General features: G+C 31.2%; 2 protein-coding genes across 11 annotated transcripts in view; one reads left to right on the top strand and one right to left on the bottom strand.

Moving 5' to 3' along the window:
* LOC139525556 (kinesin-like protein KIFC3) overlaps window positions 1-14854 on the bottom strand; it is a 54315-nt gene extending 39461 nt beyond the window's left edge. For 5 of the 10 annotated variants that reach the window (XM_071321002.1, XM_071320992.1, XM_071321003.1 and 2 more), the window contains exons 1-2: window positions 14736-14854; window positions 3922-4022 (exon numbers count right to left, since the gene is read on the bottom strand). The gene's annotated coding sequence lies outside the window, so the exon portion shown is untranslated. Of the gene's footprint in view, window positions 1-1126; window positions 1145-1184; window positions 1206-3917; window positions 4023-5366; window positions 5717-14735 lie in introns of those variants that run through there. The other 5 variants (XM_071320995.1, XM_071320997.1, XM_071320993.1 and 2 more) reach the window with 5 other exon arrangements.
* LOC139525559 (tRNA-dihydrouridine(20) synthase [NAD(P)+]-like) overlaps window positions 1-19067 on the top strand; it is a 627966-nt gene extending 608899 nt beyond the window's left edge. The window contains exons 17-18 of the transcript XR_011664925.1: window positions 4040-4385; window positions 18447-19067. The gene's annotated coding sequence lies outside the window, so the exon portion shown is untranslated. The remainder of the gene's footprint in view (window positions 1-4039; window positions 4386-18446) is intronic.
* Window positions 19068-23167: the final 4100 nt, after the last annotated feature.

Genomic DNA, 23167 nt, shown 5'->3' with positions numbered 1-23167 from the left:
ATTGAAATAAATACATATTGTACATATACAGTGTAACCTGCCTAATCTGACACCTGAGTATTCCAACATCCTGATTTAACCGACATATTTTCATGGTCCCAAAATAAGCCTATCCTTACAGAAAATAAACTTGGGTATTTCGACACCCTGCTTAATCTGGCATTTTTTTTCTGGTCCCCCAGTGTGTCCGATAGCACAGGTTACACTATAATATCAAGGTGACACACATACTAGAGATCTGTGTTTGATAGCACTGGTTACACTGTAGTGTCAAGGTCAATAAGACAATAGAATGCTTACTTGCATAAAATACTGATGTATAAGCTTTACAAGATACATAATATCTCTATCATAATTGTGCAAATTGATTTCAAGGCATCTATTGTTTTGAGGTAAATGCTTAAAAAGTGACATGCATTTATTTATTGACACCTATAATTTTATAATAGTAAAGTTAACTCTAATGTCCTCAATTTTATATTCACATATGTATTAATGCTAGAACTCTGATATTCAGAAATTATGTGGTTCTTGATTGGTGTGTAACGCCACTTCCAATACTATAGTGCTGTTTGGTTGAAGGCAGTTTTTATTGGTGGAGGAAGTCAGAGTGTCCAGAGAGAACCACAGAACTTTGGTAGGAACTCTGATAATACTAGTCCATAAATAAAGGAGTTGAGTGCACCTGTCATGTGTGGGGATGCAGATATTAATGAAATATTTGCGACTGAACATTAAGAAAATGAAGATAAATTAACTCATCAATCAATCAAATCTTACAAAATATACATGGTACACTATCATTCATTAAAGTGCATATACATGTCTAATATATAAACAGAAATAGTTCTGACATTTGCACAAAACTATAAACACAAACTTTGGAAGAAAAAACTAAGGAAACACACAATAATAAGCAAAAAATCTAAAAAAAAAATACATTATAAGCTTCTTTAAACTCAACCAGTCCCTATCCTTAGATTTTTTTTATTTTGTAATTCTCAACAATTAAATTCCTAAGTTGTTCGAGTCAGTATGTGTCCCAATATGTATGTTTTGTAAAACTAGCTCAATCTTTTAACAACTTCAAATTTTTATTGTTGGAACAATCTTTATTTTAGCTTACCTTTAAAAGAATAAGTTATGTTTCAAGTCAAATAAATCAATTTTCTGCTAGCACTTACCAGATTTAAACAAATTAGGATTTTTTCCATAGATTGTCCTCACTTATATATATCACCTAGACAAGTATAATAAAGCAGAATTACCTCTATTCTAATGGAGACATAATCCATATACCACCTAATTTTCCATTTATCACTTAATATTCCATTTACCACCTAATAAATTTCACCTTCTTCCTAAAAATTGGCTTCAACCATAAATATACCCTATTTTATTAAGATATATATACAATTAAAATATGATAAAACCTACCCCATTTAACATGTTAATTCAATCTACTGGGTTAAAATCTACACCTCATTTTAGATTGATTAAATAAATAAATTGACATATTAAACAGTAATTTAATAACTTTATTTTAGATCTTTATCATTTTACACTCATGAATGTAAATAAACCACAATGAAGACCACATTACTTCAGAAATTCTTAGTTAAAAAAGGTAATTTAATAGATGAGTGTTGAAAAAATCAAACTTTAAAAATCTTTAGTTCTTAAATAGACGAGTTTAAGTAAAGGTCCTTGAAAGCTTTTGAGTCAAAAATCACTAGAAAGGTTGCATTCATTATTTAAATATAATTGATGATAAAAAAATAATCCCCCAAAGTACTCTCATTCAATTTATGTGGGATGGTACTTTGAAATTCCTAAGAAAAATATTTTAAATCTATCATCAAGACAATACAAAGAATGTAGTATATTTTTTTAAAGATGGTCCAAGGACACAGTTATCGTCCTTTGGTTTTCGTTGTCTACAAATATAGTCCCTGGTGTAAACAGTGTATAACTTGCATGTTTTATTTGATACACTTTCCCCAATTTATTTCTTGATATTAAATGCATAAAATATTAAGTAGGGGGATGTTATTACATGTTAAAAAAATTTGGGTGCTGAATCTTTATGTTGAGTAGTCATTTAGTCCAGTTCAAAAAGGTCAAATTTTATCACGTCTGAAGCTGTCAAACTGAATTTTACACCCCTTAACACAGAATTTTCAATATTTTGAGTTAGAGCTGGTAGAAGTTTCTACAATTTTGATATTATTTGTCTCACTGGTAGTACACTATGCTGTAAAAATCTTTTTGAGAAAGAGCAGAAGCGATTTTTTTAATTTGAATTTATTGTCTAAAAGAAATGTTCTACGAAATAACTGTGTTCTCGGGCCAGATTGCACTACCAATTTCTACTATAAAACAAGATGTCTGACAAATCATTTCAGATGGCATAATGCTGAAGACAATACATCTAGGCTTATTTTGCTAATTTGAGTTGTAGTGTTGCTGTCCCATTCATTGATGGTGATACCCCATTTTTATACAAAAAGGACCTGGCCTGTATTTATATGATACACTAAACATCTGTCAATGGTTCAAGATGCCAATCCTTTTTTGCTAATATTTTAGTCATTTTACACTGAAGCCAAAATAGACAAATCAATGAGAGAAGTAAAGCAACCACAGCAATAGGGTGCCTTTTACAGATGTGTATCCTAATTTATTGTTTTACACACAAACATGTGATAATCTGATCTATAATGATGGTTACGCTGTCCATGAAGTTCTTTTTTTTTTCTTCCGCATTCATTTCACCTGCATTGATTTGTTAATTATCAAGATGTATTCAACTTGATAAAGTAGATTATTATTATACTGTACTTTTTGTTTAATATGTTTTTTTGTTATTATTTTGCTTTCTGTTTTCATTCATATTATGTCGCTTACTATACTATATATGTTGTTGATGCTATAGCATTATTTTATATGCTGGTTTGCAATAAACTTATTACGATTACAACTCACGCTAAGCTTTACCATATATGTAAGAAAAGTCATGACATTAGTAATAATAGTTCAATAGATTTTTGACTGATAGATATAAGAAGATGTGGTATGAGTGCCAATGAGACAACTCGCCATCCAAGTCACAATTTATAAAAGTAAACCGTTTTAGGTCAAGGTACAGTCTTCCACACCAAACAGCAAGCTATAAAGGGCCCCAAAATGAGCTTGTTTGCCACTGTTTATCACCAAAAAGATCTGGATTTAAAATCATATTAAAGGAAAGAGCATATAAAGCCAAATCCTGTGCCACCAAATTCTTTGTCCAACAAATAGTTTCTATGTTGAAATATTTGTATGGTTTACAAATAATGTTTGAGTGTATCAAAATATTTTGTTCAGACATCATTTTCCTTAAGCATAATACAATGTTTGAGTGTATCAAAATATTTTGTTCAGACACCATTTTCCTTAAGAATAATACAATGTTTAAGTGTATCAAAATATTTTGTTCAGACATCATTTTCCTTAAGCATAATACTGGCTTGAGAATTTTGCTTAAAACATTCATCTTGTAAAATGAAATTGCAGTTGATACCGAATATTTACTATGTGGACATAAATACAATTAAAAAAAAACAGTCCTTCATATTATGCAAAATACATATACATCTATTTGAACAAACAAAATGTATCTACAAACATGTATAATGTATTTAAGTTTAAGGTTTTAGAGGAGAAAAGTATGTACAAATGGAATTTTACTTAACAAAACAAAGACCATTTTACAATAATTATATTCAAACAACGAATACCTTACTTGAATAGTATCTCCCAAACAACCACTCAAGAATCCTGTTTCCCTTTTATCTATACAAATCACAATTTGACAGATTTAAACTTTTCTGATATTGATCTGCAGATTAGCCCTGATCAAATAGATAAAATTATACCTACGTTTTCTTGTGAATTTGTTAGTCCTTGTCATATGCACTCAAACAATTATGTCAACTCATTCCATGTTATTCCTCATGGGATCTCTGTTGATATTTCAAAACCTACAATGAAACAATAGATTGTATATGAACCATGAAATATTTAAATATCTTATCATTTTAACATTGATTATACATTTTTTAAAACACAATGCATGCATATTGTCAACATTAAACCATGAGTCAGGCTTTTGCAACAAATTCTAACATGTGCAAATATATAATATATAATATCTATATATATTGTAATATAAACATTCAAATATCTTTTCTGATTTAATCTAAAATGTATACATGTTGATCTATTAAAAAATTCAAACATCAAATAAAATTACACCTATTTAATATATAAATATAAAGCATATATGATTAAAATGCAATTATATTTTTATATAAAATATTTTAAGCATAATGATAATCATAAATGTACTTTAACATGAGCTAAAGCAAAAAATACCTGGTGAGAACTTTAAGACAGGCTATAGTATACATTGTATAAATGCAAAATCTGAGTAGAAAATCCGCTTTAAAACTTGACAATCCATGTTCAATGAATATAAAGACAATTAAACCAAATGAAAACAAAAACACAGATGGTAACCTAATCTAAAAGTTTAATTACTTCCAACAACTTACGATCAATAAAAAATCGACAATATTGACATTTACATAAGACTTTCTTACCTATATGTCCAGCAAAAGTTCATCTAAATACCAATAAAATCCTACATTTTTGTGCCATATCAAAAATATTGAATTATCCAAGCATAGAGATTTTAAATGATATTAAGTAATACAATACAAAGTATTTAAACAAGATTTACAACACCACATGCTTTTAATGGTTACATTAAATCTTATTTATTTTAGAACTTTAATTCAACAAAGACAGGAAATGTTCTGATTTAATAGACATAAGAATTGTCGATCTGCTCTGTAAAAAATAAGAGTAAACAAAGGTAAATTTCAAACAATCAGGACCAGTACCAATCCTAATAACTACTTTGTAGATGACTGTAGTCCTAAGAATGATCTTTGTACATATTAATTTCAAAATTAGTTTTTCGAATACTGAGTCAAGACACTGAATCTCAAAGATCCATATACAATGTTACTATATATATAATTTAGTCAAGTTTGTCAATTTACAAGTAATAAAATAGGCCATATATTTTAATGTTCAACCCCTTAATAAAGTGATCAGTTTATAAGAAAAAAAAGTTATACATTTTTTCTACAGGGGGTTTAATATAAATTCATTGGGTCGACATACACCAAAGAGTGTGATGGGAGATACATTGTTCATAGATATACAATTTGGCTTATAGAAAGCCACTTATAAATATTTACGAGAGAGAAAAAAACTCAGTTCAAAGTACATGTACAGAAAGCTTAAAAATTACTTACCTTGAAAGAAATATATGTAGCCTATATTTTTAATGTTAACTGTATCTGACAATCATGTTAACCAGAATCAATATCTTCTCCTTAGAGACAGTTTACAAATTCAGGTAAAACACATTAAAGTAAACGGGAGAAATCAGATAGTGTTTCCCTAACATCAATACATTAATTAAAGTAGCATAATTGACTTGTATTCTTTGGCTATAAAATTTTCAATTATAAAACTTTCAAACAAAATTATGCAATAAAAACTGAATGTGTATTGAAACTGGATTGTATTATTGTTGCATAATCTTGATTTTGAATAGCATTTGATTACAAATCACAAAACGTTTTATGCATTGCTGAATTCTATAATGTGGGATTATATCTAAATCTACGATGATCATGAATAAAACAAAATGACTCCTCCTAGAAACATTTTAGATGAAATTTATTCACACTGCCAGACTAGATTGCGGTGTAAACATATTTAAATTCCTATCAAGTTTTATATAGAATTTACCAATGTCCCTCACAATTTCGGTGTTTGTATAAATATTTAGCAAAAATTGAATTTATTAGAAACTTTATTCAACATATGCTATTATGATTGAAAATGAGGTGTTTTTCAGATGTAAGGTATAATGTATACAACTAAAGGACTTTAGAACTTTGATAAATTAAAGACTTTAGAACTTTGATAACATTTTTAAGTGTGATAGCAACATGTATACCAGAAAGGTACAGCAATTACTATTTATTCTAACAGAAAGACATTTATGTGTCACTATAATTATCTGAGAACAAATGACATAAAGTTAAAGGGAGAGAATTCAGGCTATTTTTAGGAAACCTGACAGTAGAGAAATTAAAAAAATATATAAACAAATGATAAAACAGCTAAAAATAACCAATTTGCATTCCTGTTTTAAAAAAAATACCCACTGTTTCTAACGAAAATTCAATAGGGTTTTACAACAACAAAAACAGGGGACTTGAATGTGCTATAGCCACTTTACACATTGTACATTATCAGATTTGATTGTCAACATTGAAATGATCTATAAAACTCTACATTATAAAACAAAAACATAAAAAAAACAGCCCCACTTGCTCAATAGATAAGCTAACAATTAAGATTTTAAATACATGCTTGTTTATGTAATAATTTGGTGATTTAGTATTCATAAGCAATTCAATGCTCAAATTCAAATTAAATATTTATGAGTTCAGATCTCAAATAATCATGATAATCTGACTATATTTAATGGCAGGATACAACATGTATTTCTTTGTATTGAGCTGATAACAAAAAATAGAAACAATAAATCTTCTTCAGAATATAAATACATAATCAGTATCCATTAGAAAATGTTATCACACTGGCTAGACATAATGATATATGATACTCATACAGTACTATCTCCAATCTGATTGTATTAAGTATCCTATGTCCCTGATTCAAGAAAAAAGGATCTGTCTAGGCTTCACTATATAAAGCTAGTTCTACACTTTCAATTTTGTACTAATAATTATCATGTCAATCAATGAAATTTAATTACATCAGGGGGATTCAGGCCTGTTAATAAAAAAATTCTGCAAGTTTTGTATATCGTCGCTGTTATACAAAAACCTCGTATCTAAGGTTTTGATTATTTTACACCAGGCAGTAAAAACTGAAATCTTTTTATCGATTATTTAGTATTAAATGCGTATGTTCCACTGTATGCGAAAATATCTGATCTTCTAACCAATCAATTACCAATACGAGCAAAAATGTCTGCACCTATATTGTATTTTGAAAGCTTTTCACATTATTTCTAAGCTTTATTAACTTTGAGAACCTAAAATTGATTCAGTAAACTGTAGCTGTTATGATGTCAGCTGCCGTACCGTGGGTTTTTCTTTTGAGATACGATATTTTCGAACAACAAAATGTCTCACCAATCCGACTACACTTTTTCGTCACATGTCAGAATTCAGGTTAATGATTGGTTAGAAGATCAGATATTTTCGCATACAGTGGAACATACATATTTAATTCTAAATAATCAATAAAAAGATTTCCACAAAAAATTGAGATACGAGGTTTTTGCATAACAGCGACGATATATATCTAAAATCGATTTTTACATATATCCCTATTGATAAATCAACTTTTCCCAATTTAAGTTAAGAGGGGGGGTGGGGGAAAGGGGGGGGGGGGGTGTCAGTGAAAAAACTATGTGAATTAAGTTTTTTTATCCTACATTGAACTTTTGATGTCGTCTCTAACTCTCACATAAACTTAACATAAAAAGAGGTAGCTAGTCCACACTCCAAAGGTTTTCAACTTTTGTCCATCAAAATTTTGCAAGGACCAACACAATATTGGTATTTTGCAATCAAAACTATGGTATTTAGGACATGCAGGTTTTGGTTTTCTTCAAAGACCTGTAATAAGATTTCAATAAATCTACTTGTAGAAGTAAAGGAGTATGTCCGGTAAGGGCCGATTTTGGCCTCAATTTTCAAGTTCATCTAACGAAAGATTTTAGACACTTTATAAACATACTACTAATAATAAATCATTGAAATTTTGCAAGTAGACAGATCATACATATTACAATATTTTAGGCGAAAAAAAAATTGGGGTCACCGATGTTATTTTCGAGATATGACGTCTATATGAGTGGAATATTCTTTCACAAGACGGGCCATTAATGTGTTTGTTACAGTTTAGTAGTACTCTGTGAGACAAGTATATAACTCTATATAAAAACATGTGTGTTTGTTAAATATTTCTCTTGCTGGAACCAAATGTATAGTACGTGTTGAATTTTTATACGCCCGGTTACGGAACGTATTATGGTATACCTCTATCCGTCCGTCCGTCGTCAACATGTCGGACATTAACTCAAAATCGCTTTAACCAATTGGCATAAAACTTTGGTGAATAGTTTATATCTATTGACGTGAGCTTCCTTTCATTTTTTTATGAATTTTAATTAACGTGTCCGAGTTATAGGGATTTATTCATTAAAAAAAGGGGGATTTTCCAGTTTTCGGACAATTTTAATTTAGTAACGCTTTCACCAATTCTCATACAACTTTGATAAATTGTTTATATCTGTTGATGTTAATTCCCTTCTGATTTTCATAAATTTCCAATATGACATTGAAAAGTAATTAATCTCTCTGAAATTGTACCACAAGGTTCCATATCACAAATGGGGGTACATGTAATTGCTCCTAACTATCAGGAATTAGGGGCCAAAAACAAGCATTAATTTCACTAAATTTACTATTTTACAATAACTTGTGTTTAAGTGTATGGATGTATCTAAAATTGTACTAAAAGGTTCCATACCACATAGGGAAGGCTGGGATTGAGTTTTGGGGTAATTACTCTAAGAGGGGTGGGTGTGGCGTTTCATATTTATCTTTATTTTGAAAAAATTTCAAAATATCTCAAGAAGAAATCTCCAATTGCACAGTATTGCACAATAGATTTTTAATACCTTGAACCATATTTACTTTGTGTCAGAAACCTATATTATGTCAAAAATTTGATCACAATCCAAATTTAGACCATATCAAGCTTGAATATTGTATTCAAACTTGCCCCAACTGTTCAGGGTTCAGAGGCGTTAAATATCAAAGGAACATTTGGGAAAGATAGACGACATGTGGATCATTTCTGTCGTCACTTGTGAAATAAATAACGATTTCAAATAGCACTTCACACATTTACGTCCAGTTGCAAGTTTAACGCATATTCAGAACTAGAACATATGAATTTTGACTCTGCTTTGTAAAAACCCGACAGGCTGAGCCGGATAAATACTAATATGAAATGAGATGTTTGATGAATTATTTATACATGTAGTATAGAAGACTATAGTTATGACGTTTCATGCATGTGATATGAGAAATATATGCTGAACCTTACATACCGCATCGTGGTGATACGCTGCCAAAGTTGTGCCATATCATGACCACTTTCGGCTATTATTTTGCCATACATTTTGTCCCGGGGGGGGGGGTTACTGACTAACCTTTCGTATATAACTGTGCCGACAGCACTTGCCAAATCATACCCTGTTCTAACAAGAAAACATTGAAAAACATACCCTGTTCTAAACAAAAATATTGAAAATCATACCCTGTTCTATACACGCTCAGAAAATGTATACCCTGTTCTAGACCGTGTAAAATAGATGCAGTTCTAGACCCGGGTTCTAGACTATATCTTAAACAGTTAAATAAGCGATCCTGTTCTAGACAAATACTTTATTTAAAAAAAGACCCTGTTCTCACCAGCAGGGCATGAAAAAGCAACCCTGTTCTAACCAGCAGGACATGAAAAAGGGACCCTGTTCTAACCTGCAGGGCATGAAAAAGTTACCCTGTTTTGCGGCACACTCATACCACTAAAAATATAGGAAGTAACCCCCCCGGGATTTTGTCCGTTTCGAGTAGCATTTTCATTTTTACACTTGAGGTCAAGATCAGTAAATGACCCGTCCATAGAATTTTTCGAAATTTAGAATTCAATTAGATATTGAACATATACATCAGAAAATCAAAAAATAAAATATATGTCACCGACTTCGTTATCAAGAAAATGGTCGGAGAGGGTACTATGTTACATTGAATATGCTATGAAACGTCACAGGATACTGGTGCTATTTTGGTGAAATCTCTGACAAGACACATTCTTGTCATTAATTTATAATTATTAAAATTGATATTCTAAAGTGTTATATATCATTTCAAAGCTTTTAAATGCTATTTACAGAGTATTGCAGTTTTGAACATGTAACGGACTATTTTCATTGAGTAAAAATCAATAAATGTAAAAAAAGAAGATGTGGCATGATTGCCAATGAGACAGCTGTCCACAAGAGACCGAAATGACACAGACATTAACAACTATTGGTCACCGTACGGCCTTAAACAATGAGCAAAGCCCATACCGCAAAGTCAGCTATAAAAGGCCCCGATAAGAAGAACCTTCATTTTTGAATATTTTTTCCTTGTCCCGCGTTTCACTTTAAGTTTCAGTAAATTCTGAATATCGTAAAAAGCATATAAGAAATTCCACCAAACGATATAAAAGTTTGTCTAGAACAAGCACGTCATAACTGGCCATGGGTGATAACGTAATGTCGGTGTTTTCTTTGAAAAGACAGAATTTCGAAAAAAAAAAGGGATCAAGATGATACAAATTATGTGTCCCATGCACGAAAAATTGCTGTCATTTTTCTAAATTTTCCGAAACAAAGGGATTTCCAGAGCAATCCCTATGTCGTCACCAAATAATTATTTTACTAGTATTTTGTACAAAGCTCACACATACGTCTCATGCAATAATCAAGGATTTTAAAAGCAAATTCTTTTTATTCGAAATGAATAGCAATGTCCGACATTTTGTCCCCTTCATACCCAATTGTCGTAGGGTTACGTTTTTCAGTTTTTTTCAAGATATTTTTTTAATACAGTGATTTATGCTGCACAAAAAAAGATAAAAGTACAAAAAATTATCTCTATTTTGATATTAAATACTCAAAAATTTAATCTAAAATACGAAATATCGGATAAACTATAATGTCCGATACAATGTCCCCACATACGATTTTGACGTTGTAATGTAACAAAATATACAAAACGTTACGTCTAATTATCATTAATGCGGTTTTCACAGTCTATTCAGAATACGACTATTTTTTTTGTTGCTGCTTGTTAAGAAACTTTAAATGTTTTAAGTAAAAGCTCTACCGATTCATGGGGCCAAGATTTTATCACTGAACTGGAGTGTTTTTCGGACCTTATTGATATGATCGACTACACTACAAACAAATGGAAAGAAATACAGCTATTGTCCAGCTGATTCCCTTGTATATATTTGTGCAGAACTCAATGAAACTGCCATGCTAAACATACCGTAGTCCATTTGCCTCAACATTCTGGGGGTGTATAAATGAGTGCATTTGCAGTGTGTATTGTATTAAAAAGGAATCGATTGCTTTTGTAATTAAAGTGTATATTAAACCAACTTTTATTTGCATTTTTAATGTGCTAATAAAAGCGTACGTCGGTAGTATCTATCATCTAAGAAAAACATCTAGATATTTAAAAGTTCTTAAGGTATTTTGCTCATAAAATCCGTTAGAACTTATTTTAGAAACCTATCTGAAAAAGGACGTTTTTATTTTGGCTAACGTCTTCAAGTGTGTAACGTTAGGTGACACCAGTATCGTGCGACGTTTTTTTTTTTTATATTTCAGCACCTCATCATTCTCTAATTTATTTTTTTTGCCTTTTATTTCTGCGGTATTTGCCCATTATTTTGTATTCCGTAAACCCCAATGCAATCTAGAAACAGATATCAGTTGTAAATAGATATAGGAAGAGCATTTAATATGACCATTATCATTTCTCCTGCTTTAGTGGAACGTCCCTTCGAAGCGGCGGCTCGCTATTTCATAAATTAGCAACCTTTACGACGGACTCGAAAACGAGGACGTCACAATACAGTCACGACACTATAGCGGCGCCGAGAGCTATGCGTATAAACAATAGTGTGATTTCCCTTTAAGTGTCTATTTCAATTGATTCGATTAGTTTAGTGAAAGATTTTAACTGATTTAGTCATTAAAAAGCTGGGATTCAAGTTTAAATATGAAAAATCTAACAAATATATGCCAAAAAACGTCACTTTTCAAATGTTTTTTTGTGTTCATCCTCAACTTTATATATATTATGTAGTATCATCAAATACAACTTGCATTTCAATATTATGAATGAACACGAATGCGGCCACTTTCATTTCAGACGGACACCATCTAAAATTAGCTAAAATGCTAAAATTGTGAAGATTTCAGTAATTAAGCACGACTTATTGATGCTACTAACCGATATATGTGCATTGTATTGTCAAAAACAGCCCATATTTATCTAGCTGAAGCATTCTACTTTCCATTAAATAGCTTAAAGATTACATTTTCACAATTTTGTAAAACTGCTATATTTTGGGGCCAATAAGGGGTCTTACTGAACCTACTCCTTTGTATGATTTTCATGTTCATCTCAAGATTTGATTTATCTCCCTTTTACCTTCTCCAAAAGTATACATTGTACTTTACAAGTAATTTATATTCACAGCACCTTAAATTCTCAACCTTATTTTATGTCAATACATATACCTATATGTCCTATATATTTTTTCTGGTTTATTTTTGTATCACTAAAACTTTTTTAATGAGAGTTCAACTTTAACTCATGATCAAGGAAAAATAAAGATATACATGTACATTTATGGATGTAAAGTTGCTGTGCAAGGCCTTCAAAACTTGCTCCTTGGGTGTTTGGAAATGATATCATTTATATAAGTGGACCTGTAAAAGACAATTAAGTTCTTTGTCCATGAAATTATACATTTATGAATAGTATATTGACATCTACATGTGTATTACGGTAATTACAGAAAATCACTCTGACATTTACAGCAATGCAGTCAAAAGAAATTGAAACAAGAAGAAAATATGATTTTTTTTAACTTATATGACAAAATAGCCCTTTTTCCAAACTAATTATAGAGTATTTAAAAAGAACAAGGTGATTTTTAGATCTAGCAAGCCTGAATCCCAATCCCGGATGCTAAAAATATATACCAAAGGACTGTGAGAAATACATAAGCACCAGATTAAGATGAAATCAATACATTTTATCGGACCACAGATGAATTATCACGTTGTGATTGGTTAAACGTATGGGGTTAGTAAGTTTCATATGGGGTTCATGACGTGTTAATGGCGACGTCATCTATTAATGTTGTTGTGTTTCATTGTTTATTTTTCAACAAAACGCCGTAGAAAAAGTCAAGCGTCCAATAAATTCGTTATACGGTTAACTACTGACGCCCTACGGATCCATAGAGGGTGAATAAAATTCATAGGGGACTCGGCCTCCGGCCTCACCCCCTATGGATTTTACTAACCCTCTATGGATCCGTAGGGGGTCAGTAGCGAACCATATAACTTATAGTAGTACTATATGACAAGTTTTAACTGAAGGATTTCACCTGTAAAGGTAAATATTTACCACTTGCATAAGTATTAGGCCTGACTTTGTCTGAGATACATGTATATCAGAGACATATAAACTTGTGCATGATGTGATCATATGTCTCTGGGTAAGAGAGGATTGCTGGATTTCCAGACGCAATAGTCACATTTAAATGACATTCATAGGATGTGTAGGCAATACAGCCACAAATGGAAGTTTTTAACGACCTTGACTGGCTATACAGCCCTTGCATGGTCTGCCCTGGCTTGCGCCTTTTTGGGCATTAAATAATTTAATTTTTACCATGTGGTAATTGAAATAATTTAGAATGATAAGTTTAATAAAAATGTTAAATAAACAAAAATTTAAATAAATAAATAAATAATTTTTTTTATAAATAAGTAAATAAATAAAGAAAAGAATATAAAAATAAATATAATAAAATAATATAAGATAATTTTGTTTAATAAAAAATAAAAAAAAATAAAAAAAAAAAAATTAATAAATATTTAATAAACATGGTGCCACCAGAAGTAGGAACAGGAGGAAAGCTAGGCTAAGCAAACAGCAGTGAACGGCAGCAACGTTTTCCTGGTAGTCCTGGTACACCAGCAGCCAAGTAAAGAGCGGATAATTTTGATATGCCAAATTGTGTATGTGAATTTATATGCCAAATATTTTGTATAAACCGAAATAAGCCTAAATTTGTGTATGTGAGTTTTGCAAAAATAATTAGTGAGTTGTTTTGTATGTACTAAAAAAAAATGATAGGTAAAATAAAATAAAATAAAATAAATATAAAACCAAAGGGTGTATGTAAATTTTTACTGCTTTGTGCTAGCCTACCGTAGTTGCAGGACTTTATAGTGCTAGTACACTGGAACGCTATCCTCAGGAAGACAGCGCCCCACAACATGTGACTTCATTCTAAATATCACATAAAATGCATACCAATGCAAGGATACAGTGTCTATTACATCATACCTATTTTTAGATATTTTGCTATTTTGTTACCAAACAGAATATGATATTATGGATATTGTGTAAGTTTTGTATTTCTTTATCAGCCACAAGAATGTGTCTCTGTAAAAAAATACATTTGGATAGTCGACCTGTCCTTCTCGTGGATATCAGTGGATATCATAGAAACAAGTACCTCTAGTTATAAATAATTTGTAGTAGTGTTTACAGTCAAATAAATTATTTATAGACATTTACATGACAAGAAACAAGTGCCTGTTGACCCATCTGAAGTACAGTATACTTCTTTCGACAGCACCCAATAGGTGTTCTCATCTTATCGAAACATTATTTAGTATTATCGTAAACTGAAAGTCTTACCAAGATATTATTCAAAATTGCTTGCAAACCAGATATCAAATTTCCCGGAAATTTTTAAACTTTTACGTCACCAAATATTGTGTACAAAGAAATCTTCCGCTCGTATCGGTAAAGATTAGAATAAAATGCGGGAATTGGATTTTGGTTTTTTTTAGAGTTATTCTTCGTAGTCCACACTTTTGTTCAGTTTAACCAGAGACATATATAGTTTAACCAGGGACTTTCTATATCATATAGAGGATATATTAGTATAATTTAATTTTGGATGTAACGCGTCTTCTGATTGGCTGACGTTCTTCTTCTCTTCTTCTTTATATACAGAAAAACATCAACTGGTTGATGATTACTGATCATTACTTTCCGGCGCATGCCTGGTTTAACAATATTGTTAATGATTAAAAATATATATTTTTGGTTTCTTAATAATTTTTCAATTTTTATGATACAAATGTATATGTAAGTAATATTTTTCAATTTTTATTTTTAATTTTTTTTTATGAGCCCATAGACATAATTTAGTCATGTGACTGTGACGTCATCAACGTTTTTTCATTGTTTTCTACGGTTTAAGATGGAATTTAGAATTAAATTATAAGAAATGACTGTAATATTTTTTCTGTCTATGAAGAAATAACATAAAAAAATTGGTGCACACTGAATAACGCGCGTAGCGGGTTATTTAACAGTGTGCACCACATTTTTTATGTTATTTCGACATTTCGATGTAGGATGCAAATTTCAGTATAAAGACAATATGCGCAAGTGGGTGATAAATTTTGTCCTGCATTTTTTTTATAGTTGTAATCTCTTTCAAGCCCGTTTTCATTTTTCATTCTCATGATTTTGTCCTGCCTTCTTTTTTATTAGTTTATCCAAGGATATAGAAACATAACTTCTAAACCCCCTACCAAATTTTTCAACCAATTGTAACCAGATACAGATATGTATTTATTTTCTAAAATCATTTTAAATGTTTTATAAATTATATAGACTTTTTTGTAATACAGTACAACATATTTTTTTACTTACATGTAATATTGTAAAAATAGTGCATAACAAAAAATCAGAATATGAAGCCACATTTGGCAAAAAATTAGGCAACCTATGGGTCTTCAGGTTCAAATATATAGAGAGAGTTAAACCAAATGCTATTGAGTTTCATGTTTCTCCTGTAGCTTGTTTTTATAATTAATATTTAAAGGTATTGATAAAATTCTATATAAGATACATGCAGCTTCATTAATTTTTCATTTTAGCAAACACCTATTTGTGGTTTTATTGCATTATTCAATGTCTTTGTTTTTTTCAATGCTTATATATTCATAGTATAATTTATGATAATGCCATGCATGTAATTGTATGTGAATCAACAAAATAAAACATGAAACTGTTGCTTTTGATCATATTATAAAGACAACATATGTTAAATGCCTCTATTAAGTATATTTTTATTTACAATACATTGGAAAAGTAGGATAGGACACCAACCTTTTTATTACTAAGTTGGCATAGGACATCATTTTTTTTTCAGTCAGAAAGCCATAGGGTTGTAACTTTTATTAAATGTTTTTATTTTTTGCACCGGTCCTATGTGACGATAAATTTTGACCGGTTCCTAACTTCGTACTTTATTTGTCGTTTCCAGATCTTTAAAAATCCTGTTAAAATTCCGAGAAAAAAATTACTTATTCATAAAAATGCACGTCACACAGTACATAAATTTAACAGTACATATTACCACAGGTAAAGACATAACCGTTGAAACACAAACAGGGATCTGCATGTCACAAACAAGTATGATATATCATTTGACAGAAGCCTTTGGATAAGTTTGAAATAAAACAGGAGAGAGAAAAAAATAGTATTTTATGTGCAATACATAATGTGTATTTTGAGTTCATTTTTTTTTTATGAAACTTTCATGCGACAGTACTATTTAAGCACTATGAATATTACTGACATAGAATACAACTTTTTCCCTGATGAAACAGGGGCATATAGATACCGTAATGCACTATAGGCCTTATTTCAACCCCTCAAAAATATAAAAAAATAAAAAATAAAAATAAAAAACGTTAATAAGAAATAACGACAACGTATGAGATTATCATGATTTTCCCAAACTTGATAATCATTGCACCTTTCAACTATCAAATGTTTTGCATTTCCCTGAGATTATCAAGCATGTTACAAAATAGTAATAAGATCTGGAAATTAAAAAAAATATATTTCGTAATTTCTTTTATCTAAAATAACACATTGATTTAGTGTTATAAGATTTTATAATAAAATTAACGGTTCCAATTTTCTTGCGCATTTCGACAATACATGTCTCTTCAGTGATACTCGTGGCCAAAATATTATAATTGACGTATGACAAGACAAATATACATCATTATGCAAATAGTTTTTACTTGCTTTATTTGTTATGTTTTTTTTCTAGTCAATATGAATAAACAGAACCTTGTTCTAGTTTTTATAATGAGGATAAACAGTGTACTTTAAACATGTCTGTTTTTTGTTAGCTTGAGCTTGCGGATTTCTATATAGATTAGTAGCATATACTGTATAATCCTTACTAGTGTTGAGGGTGTTTTTTTTAGCTTGTCCTTGCAGGTTTCTATATAGGTTAGTAGTATATACTGTATAATCCTTACTAGTGTTGAGGGTGTTTTTTTTAGCTTGTCCTTGCAGGTTTCTATATAGGTTAGTAGTATATACTGTATAATCCTTACTAGTGTTGAGGGTGTTTTTTTTTAGCTTGTCCTGCCAGATTTCTATATAGATTAGTAGTATATACTGTATAATCCTTACTAGTGTTGAGGGTGTTTTTTTTAGCTTGTCCTGCCAGATTTCTATATAGATTAGTAGCATATACTGTATAATCCTTACTAGTGTTGAGGGTGTTTTTTTTAGCTTGTCCTTGCAGATTTCTATATAGGTTAGTAGTATATACTGTATAATCCTTACTAGTGTTGAGGGTGTTTTTTTTAGCTTGTCCTGCCAGATTTCTATATAGATTAGTAGTATATACTGTATAATCCTTACTAGTGTTGAGGGTGGTTTTTTTAGCTTGTCCTGCCAGATTTCTATATAGATTAGTAGTATATACTGTATAATCCTTACTAGTGTTGAGGGTGTTTTTTTTAGCTTGTCCTGCCAGATTTCTATATAGATTAGTAGTATATACTGTATAATCCTTACTAGTGTTGAGGGTGTTTTTTTTAGCTTGTCCTGCCAGATTTCTATATAGATTAGAAGTATATACTGTATAATCCTTACTAGTGTTGAGGGTGTTTTTTTTAGCTTGTCCTGCCAGATTTCTATATAGATTAGTAGTATATACTGTATAATCCTTACTAGTGTTGAGGGTGTTTTTTTTAGCTTGTCCTGCCAGATTTCTATATAGATTAGTAGTATATACTGTATAATCCTTACTAGTGTTGAGGGTGTTTTTTTTTAGCTTGTCCTTGCAGATTTCTATATAGATTAGTAGTATATACTGTATAATCCTTACTAGTGTTGAGGGTGTTTTTTTTTAGCTTGTCCTGCCAGATTTCTATATAGATTAGTAGTATATACTGTATAATCCTTACTAGTGTTGAGGGTGTTTTTTTTAGCTTGTCCTGCCAGATTTCTATATAGATTAGTAGTATATACTGTATAATCCTTACTAGTGTTGAGGGTGTTTTTTTTAGCTTGTCCTTGCAGATTTCTATATAGATTAATAGATTAAAATAATTGTTAAGATATATTATTTATTCAAATGTTCTCTTATATCCTTGAGGCATCGTCCCCTGGTATCAACTGCATTCAAGTTACCTATGATGCTTCCTTGTTTGCTTTTGATACAGGTAGGAAAGAGACATTTACACACATTTTACATGCCTATGGCCCATAAGGTATCGCCCCCTGGTGTCAGCTGCCTTTAGGAAACCATAATGCTTTCCTATTTGCTGCTGACACAGGATGAGTCATGGACATGTTTAATTTCTACTTTCTTTTTGGCTAATTATTATATATTTAATTGATCCAACTTTTTGTGTACTATACATATGTGGATATCTATTTTTCTTTTTTTCTTTTTGGGCTGCTTGTTTGTTATCTATATCAACCACACTTGCAATAAAATGCATTAGTATTAAAAAAAAAAAAAAAAAACATACTATAGATTTCTTTATCTACGTATTCTTTAAGAACTTAAATAGTTCTCGTTTACCTTTTTTTTTTTTATTATTATCTCATTGTTTGTATTGTATTATGAAAAAAAATTATTGATGTTGTAATGTTTATGCCCTTTGGGGCCCATAATTGGAAAAATAAAATATCTTAGTAGTATATACAGTATAATCCTTACTAGTGTTGAGGGTGTTTTTTTTAGCTTGTCCTGCCAGATTTCTATATAGATTAGTAGTATATACTGTATAATCCTTACTAGTGTTGAGGGTGTTTTTTTTAGCTTGTCCTGCCAGATTTCTATATAGATTAGTAGTATATACTGTATAAACCTGACTAGTGTTGAGTGTGGTTTTGTCAGTTTCTTTTTTTACCAAAAAGCAAAGTGTGTTTGTCTTTGTCTATAGATTTTAATCGCGTCTTCTTTTTTTATAAAATATAATTAAACTGTAGAATCCACGTGAATTTGTGGAGAATGAAAATGAGATAGAGTTAGAGATAATCATAAATTAAGAGACACGAAAGCTAAGAGAAGGACTATTCAGTATAACAATGGAAAGTTTCAGTTTATCATATCGTCTTCTAAGGAGGATTATGGTTCTTTGCTGTCGAAGAAGTCACCTACAAGCAAATAAAAAAATGTTTTACTGTAACTGTGGAAGGGAGCAACAATGTTTTAGTTCTTTATAAAAAAAAAATAACACTATAAGGTACAGGGGAAAGTCCGGATTCATAATAATTTTTTTTGTCATCTGCTTAACCATAATAATTTTGTGCCGTCAAATTTTGGATCAGTAAATTATTTTCAGGGGGAAAAACATTACCCTCCACCCCCACCCATCCCCTTTAAAAAAAGATAAATGGTAATCCCTTATCAATCATGCAATTGTATTATCTAGATATGCTACGACATTATTGTGCTTATTTCAATTTGAGTAGACAGAAGATACCAATGTGACACAAGGTGATACAAGAGTGTTATAATTTTCATTAAATACTGTTTATCTGACAATCAGTATATGATTCATGTAAAATGATTTTGTTTACAATTGTCATACAAATGAGAGGTTTATCTAACTATAAAACGAGGTTTAGTCCACAATTTTCAGCATAAAAAAATGCTTGTACCAAGTCTGGAATATGACAGTTGTTATCCATTCGTTTGTTGATTTTGAGCGTTTGATTTGGAAATTTCCGTTTTGGGTTGTCCTCGGAGGTCGGTATGTTTGTTATTTTTACTTTTTACCATTACATTGAGTGTGCATCGCTGTATTGCATTCATGTAATATATTTCCGAGCCTGGTTAAACTTTTTATATAACAAATAGACTACCACAACATGTATTAACAAAGATATACATACAGAATGGCATATTCACAGCACAGAACTTAAACCCCCCCCCCCCCCCAATAATTGAATATACTAGTAAGGTTCAAAAATACAATACAATAATAATACAATAATAATTTATTAACGTCTCACCATCAATAACATAGGCGTAGCATGCCGAAAAATAATGGTACGGTTTCGGCAAATAAGACATATGGGACACGAAGTGGCCCATCCAGCCTCGCATAGCGAGGCTGCATTACGGCAGGGGGTATGGGGGCCGCTCAAGGCCCCCAGAAGCTCTGGGGTTTATAGCGTTAAAATCCTGCATTCTGAGTGTTTCCTGGCACTAAAAAATGTTTTTGAACCGCAGCATTTTTTACAAGACAATTTGAAAAAAAAATGAATGTCTGTGTCTTTTGTAGTCATTTACATAGCTAGATTTGTAAATGAGAACAACACTTTCATACTATACCTCGCGACAAATCATTGTGCAAAATTAATGATTTACAAGTGATTTCTGTCAGTTTATTTATTATAAGATCTTACTATTATTATTTTTAACATAAAACAATCAAAGTGCGGCTAGCAACTTTTGAGCTATAGTGAATAAAAAAATGAATGAGGATCGGAAATGGGTAAAAAAAACTACGACAATCCTCAGACACTGCATGCATGGGATAAACTGCAGCCGGTCTTGGTAGTCCTATAATATAAGACTTCCGAGGTTCATATCATTTACATTCAAAGTTTTTTAGCGGATATTTTTTTATCTATCAATGTTGAACCCGAATTCGGATAGTATCTGATTTTTTTTACTATCAAACCCCAACTCGGGTTAAACATTGATAGTAAAAAAAAATACATGATAAAAAACGTTGAGTATAAATGATATGAACCTCAGAAGTCTTTTATTATAGGACTGCCGGCCCAGAAACAACGTGTTTTGGGGGGTGCACACTTTTTTAGACCCCATAACACACAAAAGAACTAAAATTAAAAACAAACAAGAAAAACAAAGGTTCCTGACTTGGGACAGGCGCAAAATTGCGACAGGGTTAACATGTTAAATGTTTTAATGTGAACGTTCAGGACAATCACTTAAGTCGACACTAGGGGGTCATCTTTACCTGGTAGGATATAATTATTTTAAATGCTCATGCAGCGTGTCAAGATGAAGAACTGAAATAAATCACTGTGTTCTTGATAATTTGTATCTTGTTTATAAGTATTGTGTACGATTTTGTCATATGCACATTTACTAGAGAGCCTGTCGCAATTACCGTGATTTTTACCGTCTTGCAAGAAGGACCTCCTTACGCTTCTGGAGCACCTTTAGTTGCACCAGTTTTTTTAGGGGTCCGTGTTTCTAATTTGATTTGATAGTTTTCAATGTTGAATGGTGCTGGTTGTCCTTGTGTGTCTTATTTGTTCTCTGGTTTGTCTTTTGTCCCTTGATCGCGATTCTTTTTTAAAAATACAATGTACTTTCTACATAAATTCTACACCATTCCTACAGTTTTTCAAAATTATTGTAATAAACAATGGAAAGAATAAATCGGCGGTCTCACGAAAACCGCCTCCTGCTGAAGTATAGATATGTGAAATAATGGTGATTTATGCTCGGGTTTTATGTTACGGAAGTGCACTCAAAGAAAGGCACAGTGCAGAAAGGGGTACGAAGCCTTAGAGGTCTTACGAAGTCCCGAACATAACCAATCCCGACTTTTAATGAACAATTCCGGAGTCCCGATAAAGGTTATATTCCCTTTTGCAATACGGTATCTTACATTATAAAAAAAAAACCCTCACCTCTGATTTCAATTGACATTATGCTCGAAATATTTGCAACTGTACGTTAAGAAAATAAACAATCAATCAACTGATTTTGAACTTGACTTGTGGTGGTTTTATTAAAAAAAACCGAGTGAAATCATTACATATATCGTTTACCTGCAAACCTAAGGATATGGCATTGTGCAAACAATAATATTACTTTTTCCAATTGTTTTGAGGTTTATACCTACATCATCTGGAATCAAAACTTGCAACAATTAATAAAAAAAAATGCTAGCTTCTTCGACCTTGAAAATATTTCCAAACTGATGCGTTAAACTTAAAGAGCTAGTAACATCATGTGGAGATTTTCCGAATTAGCTGGCGATTGTTGCTAGCTATAGCATTCTTCAGATTATCCATCCGTTTCAGTTTATTCAGTCTGTGTCAGATTGGCGCATGAACCAATAACAACACCCAACATTATCCGCAACAGCATCTTTAACAATTTTGATTAATTAATCATTAATTGGTAATCAATAAACTGATTACGGTACTGCGGTTTTCTTTCTTTAAGAAAACAGGCAGAGGTAAATGTAAAACATTTATTGTATGGAAGTTTGCATACTATGCTAGCATATTTTTTATTTAATATTTTGATTTTTTTGGTACGGTTTTCTGTACCTGCAGCAAAAATTGGTACGGTCGATCGGAATCGTACCAACCGTACCGTGTGCTACGCCAGTGAATAATACAGTATACACATTTCACATTATAAAAGTAAACCTTTATAAAATTATAAATGCCATTCTTAAAGAATTATGAGAGATGGATCACCAGCCCAGTAGTCATCACTTTGCTGACATGAATTATCATTGATATGGTCATATTTATAAATTAAATGTTTACAAAACTTTTGAATTTTTGAAATCTTAAGGTTTTTCTACCTCAGGAATAAATTAACTTAGCTGTATTTGGGAAAACTTTTAAGAATTTTGATCCTCAATACTCTTCAACTTCGTATTTTATTTGGCCTTTTTTAACCTTTTTTGGATTCGAACGTCACTGATGAGTCTTTTGAAGACAAAAAGCGCGTCTGGCATAAATACAAAATTTAACCCTGTGTAGCGGGGTTACTTCCCCTTAGTACA

This window comes from Mytilus edulis, chromosome 5 (genome assembly GCF_963676685.1).
Source record: "Mytilus edulis chromosome 5, xbMytEdul2.2, whole genome shotgun sequence".
Classification (NCBI taxonomy): domain Eukaryota; kingdom Metazoa; phylum Mollusca; class Bivalvia; order Mytilida; family Mytilidae; genus Mytilus; species Mytilus edulis.
Note: the sequence above shows the minus strand (reverse complement) of the source record. Positions and strands in the feature narration are given on the sequence as shown.